The 8,270-nt window shown below is 34.0% G+C and overlaps 1 long non-coding RNA gene across 2 annotated transcripts; it reads left to right on the top strand.

Moving 5' to 3' along the window:
• Positions 1–5,329: 5,329 nt before the first annotated feature.
• LOC120130221 lies at positions 5,330–6,558 on the top strand. Of its 2 annotated transcripts, none has more exons than XR_005516811.1 (3): positions 5,330–5,682; positions 5,793–5,940; positions 6,339–6,558. It is a non-coding gene; the product is annotated as an uncharacterized LOC120130221 (long non-coding RNA). The 2 variants fall into 2 exon arrangements; XR_005516810.1 differs by having other exon boundaries at positions 6,285–6,558.
• The last annotated feature ends 1,712 nt before the right edge of the window (positions 6,559–8,270 follow it).

Genomic DNA, 8,270 nt, shown 5'->3' with positions numbered 1-8,270 from the left:
TTTTGTGTCGATTTATCGGATTATCGAGTTAACTCAAACTGTACAAATCCCATAAATGATACCTGTCAACCTGTGAAATCGTTGCACTTCAAGGGTATTCACAGTTTAATACTAACAACTTTTGTCGAACATATCATCTTCAGAATCTTCGCCGAATGTATCTTAGGGAGATAACAGGTAATTCCAATGGTATTTATTTCATTTTTGTATTTCAACAATATCAAGAAATGTCAATGTGCATGATTCGTGGTTCATAACCCTTAGGGACAGTACATCATATAATTTCATCAGCGTTTCCAAACTTATTCAAGTCACTCACTTAATCCTGGGTCATTGAGGGTACTTAGGTCATTTAGTAGTCAAGTCTATCTTGATCACTTCGGATTTTCTGAAGTAATTCGGTCATTTTTGCAAATTGTAATACATACAGAACTTTCATTCAGTTCAACTTGGTTATATAATAGTCATTTTGGTATTCGAGGTTGATTTATTCATTTCAGAGCTGAGGGTATTTTGTTATTCCAAAGCTTGGACGTACTTCGAATCATATTACACTTCAGGGGCATTCCAAATAAATCAGGAATTTAATTAGTGATTCTAAGATTCGAGTGAATAAAAATATAAGTTCAGATCGTCTCCATTATCATATCCATCCACAGTCTTTTCCATATTTTAAGTGTATTATCGTCATTTGAACAATTGAGGTTATTTTGTAGCTTGAGGACATTTCAGTAATTCCTACCAATCCAAACAATATACAATATTTATAATAATTGGTAACATTTTTCTTTTTTAGGTTATTCTTCACAGTCAGGGGAAGTCTTGGTCTTTTACAGCACAAAGGCATTTTCGTAATTTTACCCCATAGGGCCTTTTTTTAATTTTTTATCCAAAAAATCCCGGTATTTTACCTTTAAAGAAAATTTATCAAAATTTAAGGATCTTAAAGTCAATTAATTTATTAATGAATCACTGAACTTATAATTATTTCTAATCAATCTTTCAATTTCTTATGCGAGCCATCTATGCCATATTTGGTTACCGACTTTTTATCGTATTCAGATCGACTTTAGCAATAATTTACTATACATATGAGACCAATCATATTCATCCATGTATCTACCAATTTCCAACATGTTCTATAAAGCATGCATAAGGTAATAACGTATTACCTCGATTTCTGTGCCATATTGATTGACCATTTAAACTTTATTCGATCGCCCTCGAACTTTAATTATACTTCCAATAATTCCTTGGATACATAGCAAATAATTTTACGTCAGAAACTTAACTTAATCAAAAAACCAAGTTGAATCCGAATGTAAAACACTAAAAAATAACTTACTGAGTACGAATTTGGCAAAATGGACTTTGAATTCAGACTCAGGACGTCGAAAAACATAAAATATGATTTTTCGAAAAATTGACTTTTTTGTGTCAACGTCAACGGCTTGACTCAGATGAGTTGACTCTGACAAGTTGACTAGGATAATTTAACTTAGTCCGAGTGAACTCAGATCGGGTTGGGCCGGTTCAGACCGACTGGATTGAAATGGTAAGATCATATTTTTTTTTAAGAATAACAAGGTTAAAGATGGAAAATATGACTATATTTTTTCATATTTGAATTTTAATGATGACATTGACCTGTGGAATGGTAATCATCTTGAGTTTATAATGGTATAATTTTCATTTTCCATTAAATGTATTTTTAATTCATTTTAGTCCTTAAAATAACAAATGTTCATAGATTTTTGTTAAGAAAAATCAAGAATTCTCTCTATCTTCCTCATTTGTGTCGTGAACTCCATAGACAACAAGAGAAAATTTTAGTTTTCATTTTCAAGCCAAGTTACTTGTATTTTGGATGAAAGCATGATATAGGAAATTAAGTTATATGGAATTTTATATTTTTTGGTGTAATTTGTTCATGTTTTCCTTGCATAAATCCTTAGTTTCATGAATATGGTGGATGAAGGGGAGGTTGGATTTTCATGTTTTATAGATAGATTTTGATGTTGTTGATATTGTAGAATCATTTCCATGCATGTATGATGATTGAAAATAATTGAAACTGGTTACATAAGGTTAAGCCATGGTAGGGTTTTATAATAGAGATTGAAATTGGATTGAATTTGATATGGGATTGATTATAAATGTATGGAAATTATGTTTAGAGATTGAATTCATGTTTGAATCAAGTTGGAAATCGTGTATAAGATACCTAGAATAATTTGACCTGTCACACCCCATTATATGGGTCAAATTATAAGTTTTTGAAATCATAGGCACTTTTAGAAAGTTACAGGAAATTTGGGGACCAAAATGAATGTTTTTGGAATTTATAGGCCTTTTAACCCTAATATTACCGTTTTTATTACTTAGGCAAAATAAACCCCCGACTAGTTAACCCTAATTTCACCCCCAAAATTATCAATTCCAAAATCTCTAACCCCGTCGGCTTCACTACCCCGATTCCCCACCATCCGACCGCCCCAACCGGTGCTGCCACCCCAAAACGATAACCACCTTACTCCGATCAAAACTCGACTGCTCTAAAGCTTCGACGAATAACCCAAAACTTTAAGTTTGTTTCTGAATATTTTTTGCCGATTTCGTCGTCGGTTGGCTTCACCGCCACCATCATCTGGTTTCCCGTCCTGTTTCGACCAAAACCTAGTAGGGTTTGTACCTCGCCACTGTCTCCATCGATCGTCGGTTGGGGAAGGTCTCGTACGTTTATGGGTTGATTTGAATTGTTTGGGTTGAAGTTGGAGTAATGTGTACATATATTTTGTTTTGTTGAAGCTTCCAGAATAATCGACCGATTGAATCGCCCCTTGTCGTTGTCTCATGCAATACCACGTACCTCCGTGTACGTATGAGATTCCTCCTCTGCCCTAGAAATCAACTAGAACGGGTCCAGCCGGTCTGAACCGACCCAACCCGATCTGAACCGGTCTGTTTGACTCGACTGAGTTCACTCGGACTAAGTTAAATTATCCTAGTCAACTTGTCAGAGTCAACTCATCTGAGTCAACCCGTTGACGTTGACACAAAAAAGTCAATTTTTCCGAAAAATCATATTTTATGTTTTTCGACGTCCTGAGTCTGAATTCGAAGTCCATTTTGCCAAATTCGTACTCAGTAAGTTATTTTTTAGTGTTTTACATTCGGTTCAACTTGGTTTTTTGATTAAGTTAAGTTTCTGATGTAAAATTATTTTCTATGTATCCAAGAAATTATTGGACGTTAATTAAAGTTCGAGGGCGATCGAATAAAATTTTAATGGTCAATGAATATGGCACAGAAATCGAGGTAATACGTTTTTACCTTATGCATGCTTTATAGAACATGTTGGAAATTGGTAGATACATGGATGAATATGATTGGTCTCATCTGTATAGTAAATTATTTCTAAAGTCGATCTGAATACGATAAAAAGTTGGTAACCAAATATGGCATAGATGGCTCGCGTAAGAAATTGAAAGATTGATTAGAAATAATTATAAGTTCAGTGATTCATTAATAAATTAATTGACTTTAAGATCCTTAAATTTTGATAAATTTTCTTTAAAGGTAAAATACCGGGATTTTTTGGATAAAAAATTAAAAAAAGGCCCTATGGGGTAAAATTACGAAAATGCCTTTGTGCTGTAAAAGACCAAGACTTCCCCTGACTGTGAAGAATAACCTAAAAAGGAAAAATGTTACCAATTATTATAAATATTGTATATTGTTTGGATTGGTAGGAATAACTAAAATGTCCTCAAGCTACGAAATAACCTCAATTGTTCAAATGACGATAATACACTTAAAATATGGAAAAGATTGTGGATGGCTATGATAATGGAGACGATCTGAACTTATATTTTTATTCACTCGAATCTTTGAATCACTAATTAAATTCCTGATTTATTTGGAATGCCCCTGAAGTGTAATATGATTCGAAGTACGTCCAAGCTTTGGAATAACAAAATACCCTCAGCTCTGAAATGAATAAATCAACCTTGAATACCAAAATGATCGATTATGGCCTGACTCTCTAATGTCCCCAGTAGAGTCGCCAAGCTATCAAAATGATCCTTAAGCATTTTTAGAACTATGACGGGGAGCGATCCAACTTAATTTTGGAAAAGATTGGTTTTTTTAAATAAGTAAATAAACTTTGGAGTCGCCATCGACCTTTGGGTGACGTAGGTCGAATACCTAAAAAATATCTTTTAAAATAATTTTAAGGAAAATAATTTTAAAATCTAAATTTTGATCCGCTTTTAACAAGAAATTCGTTTTGAAAAGGGTTTGGGAATCGATTACACGTAGGGAATGATATGTATCCCCACAACGCCCAAAATCAATACCTAAGCGATCATACATCATCTAAATATTGAAAATTTTCTAATTTGAATATACATTTAAATTATGATCCTATTTTAAAAATAAAAGAGGTATTATTTTGTACGAATAATTCTCGAAAATACTTTCCTTGTCAGTTAAGAGACATTTCCACAAATTCTTCATACGAGATAATATTGCCCTAGTTTTTAATGAACTATATATATATATAAATATAAAAAGGTCATTAGGATGTAAAAAACAAAATTTTATATATATTATTTTATTTTGTACGAACAATTCTCATAAATGAACTCCTTGTTAGTTAAGGTATGTTTCCACAAATTCCTCGTACAACATATTATCTCAATATAATACACCTTTACAATAAAGAGAAACCATCGAGGACTTAAACAAAATGCCATCAATACAAGAAACTTAAATGTGAGTAATAGGAAATTAATCGAATATGAAAATGGATAACCAGAGTAAAAGGATAATAACTTTAATGGTTAAATTGTAAAATCGACAAAAAACATGGTTATGAACAAAAATATCGTATAACCTTAACACTGGAATCACAATAAAACCAACATTAACATTAAGGACTAAAAATAAAAGTTATTAAATAGGGTAATTAGGTTGAAACAAGCGTAAAAATAAAGTGCCAAGCAAAAATGGACTAAATTGAATATTCTTCAAAACGCATCATGCAATTTGAGAATTTAAACAGTGATCTAAGTGTAAACAAACACTGAAATTAAGAGGGTTGCAGCATAATTATTCCAAGTTAATAGACTTAAAATAAACTAACAATAGAAATCTACAAAATTCCAAAATCAAGACATCAAAATTAAACTAACGACGAAATAACCCCAATAAGTGACTAAAATGTAAATTCACGGCATTGGTAGAGGGTTCTTAAACTACTTTACCTCTAAAATTCTAGTATTTAACTCACATTTTTTTGTTTCAGCTCAATCGATGACCCTATTCCCACCCCCAAAATAACTCTCTTAACTCCCTCTGTCTTTATGAAACCAGAGAAATACTCCACCGCCGACCACCATGCTCGTCGACGCCTCTGATAGCCGTTAGGCACTAAACTTCAAGGCAAGGTCAATATCGACACCGGGAACTTGGATCCTTCCTTGTCTTTGTGAGAAATGACCCTCAGCCTCGCAAAAACGCTATGAACCTTTTGGTCTTCACTCTCCGATCTACGTCGTTAGACCCTTGTATGGGTTCCGTTTCAAATTATGTTCTTCTTATTAACAAAAGAGGGATACTCACCATTCGGATGTGAGAAATAGGGTTTCGATCACCGAGAAACACCAACGACCGAAGGTAAGGTTCTCCCCCTTTTTCTTTTCTTTGATTTCTAATTCTGATTTTCTTTTTGTTTTATTTGTCTTTGCATGCTAACGTTGTGAATCATCACCGATCGTCACGAACAGTTAACGATAAAAGGGTAAACGTTCTTTTCCTTTTTTTGGTTGCTGATGGCTTTTTCTTTGTATTGCTGATTTTTGTTGTTGATGAACCCCCCTCCAAAAGCTCCCTCGACCTGACTCCGGCGAGGAAATCCGACTGCTCGGGCTAAAAGTAAATGCTTACTCTTTACTCTTCTCTATTTCGTTTCATTTGTTTAGAACATGGTACTGCTTTCTCGTTAAAAAAAAGAAGAAAATAGACTGGTATCTAACCTTTCATTCGTGTATGTGATTGCTATTTTTGTGGCCAATTTTCCAACAAAAAAATCTATTAAAAAATTGGGGGGAATCCCTCTTTACAACCTATTTTTTCTTCTCGAATGGAGAACCCCCATCTGTTACCAAAAATCCCCCTTTTCGAATAGTGGGGAGGGGATTTTAAGGAACCCTTCCTGTTTACAAAATAGTGAGACAACTTTTCTCCTTTCTATTGTTGGTTTGCTATTTTCGTTTTAGGGGTGTTGTTGCTTCTGATTTGTTGTTGTTGCCGCGGATTTTGGTTGGTGATAGCAGCTGATTTGGTGCTGGTGATGGTGCTACACTACTCACGTGAAGGCTTGGGGCTGACAGGGCTATTGTTGTGCTAGATAGGGTACCATCTTAATTGCAAATGGGCTTTGGGATGTATCAGGTATTGTGGGCATTTGTTCCCATGTACTTTTTTATTGTGGGTATTTAATTTTTGGATTTTTAGCCCATTTTGGATTTTGTTCCAGATAATAATAATAATATTAATAATAGGCCATAATTTGGGTTTTATATCGAACAATGAAGACTTCGATTTGGACCCTAAGTACCCAATCAAGCATAAAAAATTACTCCACGCTCATCAAATGTAAAATTCGATGAATTATATTTAACCCATGTAACCCATGTCCTCTGAAGCAAAATGATACCAAATGACTTCAAATTGATCTTCGAACATATTCAATTGGTTTTCGATCGCCTTTAGTGAATTTAAATCATCCGGAAAAAATTAGGGTATTACATGATTAAAATAAAGTTGAGGATCAAATTGTAAAATTTTAAAAGTTTGCAGTTTGGTTTTGGAATCGATAAAAGTTTAGGGACTTGGTCCTAATTTTTCTCAATTTTCTTAGTTAATTAAAACCCGATTAAACTCCCAAAATCCTCAAAATCCCAATTCCTAATTTCCCCCATGTTAGTCTTCATCAATTCCGTCGCCGTTCAACCTCTATAACCGTCGTTGCCACTTCCATCCAAACTGCCACCTCGTTCGAACCAATACCCCCTTGGTTTTAAGTTGTGAATCATTATCGTTCATCGTTAATTGATATTCGATCTAAACATCAAGGAAATCTTTGTCGTCGTTGATTTTATATTTTTTCCAGCCAATCCGATCATTGTTGTAGCACATCGTCGCCTCTATCAACTTCATTGGCGACGTGTGAACAAAACCCAGGGAGCAACGCCTCTATTGCTACACCGTCGTCGACCGTGGTTGTGCTAAGCTCGGTTTTATAACTGGTTAATTTTCTTTCGGTTTTGGCAAGATTTTTGGCTGATGTTTGGCTAAATATTGATTGTAATTGGTTAATTAAAGTTGTAGGAGTAATTTGTCGATCACCTCGAGCCTGTCGTCGCTGCCACGCGCCTTCGCGTGCTCGTGGGGCTTTTCTGCCTTCCCTGGAAACTTTCTAGAACCGATCTAGTTGGTGTAGACCAGCCCGAACAAGCCAACACGGTCTGAACCTGGTCTATTTGACCCGAACCAAGTCAACTCGACCTAACCCCTTGACTTTGACCAGAGTTTACTATTGACTTTAACCTTTTACCATTGAGTTTTACCCAAAAAGTTAAATTTTTTGAAAAATCATATTTTATGTTTTTCAATGTCTTGAGTCTGAATCCGAAGTCTTTTTCTCCAAATTTAAACTTGATAAGTTGTTTTTCAACATTTTTCTTTATGATTCAATCCGTTCTCCACAATTTAGCCCCGTTTTTAATATATTTTTTTGTTTATACGTATATGAGATATTATTGGATCTTGGATTCAAGTTTGAGAGTTATCGAATGGAGTTTAAATGTTCGATTGGTGGAGCACAAAATTGAGGCAATACATTACTACCTATGTATGCTTTATGGAATATGATGTTGTTAGTTAATGCATAGATGATTAAGTTTGGTTACATGTATGAAATAAATATATTTCGAAACTTGTTCCAAATGCGATGAAAAGTAATTAAACATAATAAGACTCAGATTACACGTATAAGACACTAGAAGACTTGTAAGAAATAATTTCAAGTTTAGTGATTAATCGATAAAGTAATAAACCTCATAATTATTAAATTACTTTTGTTAAAAGGTTTAATATCGTACTCACCTGATTATAAAATTACAAAATTGCTCTATGAGGTAAAAATGGTCCAAACTGACTTGAGAGCACAAGTACCTTGAGAATTCGTATTTTTAATTTGA

Source organism: Hibiscus syriacus, unplaced genomic scaffold, assembly GCF_006381635.1.
Source record: "Hibiscus syriacus cultivar Baekdansim isolate YM2019G1 unplaced genomic scaffold, ASM638163v2 tig00110528_pilon, whole genome shotgun sequence".
NCBI lineage: Eukaryota > Viridiplantae > Streptophyta > Magnoliopsida > Malvales > Malvaceae > Hibiscus > Hibiscus syriacus.
The sequence above is the reverse complement of the archived record's forward strand: the minus strand, read 5'-3'. Positions and strand labels throughout refer to the sequence as shown.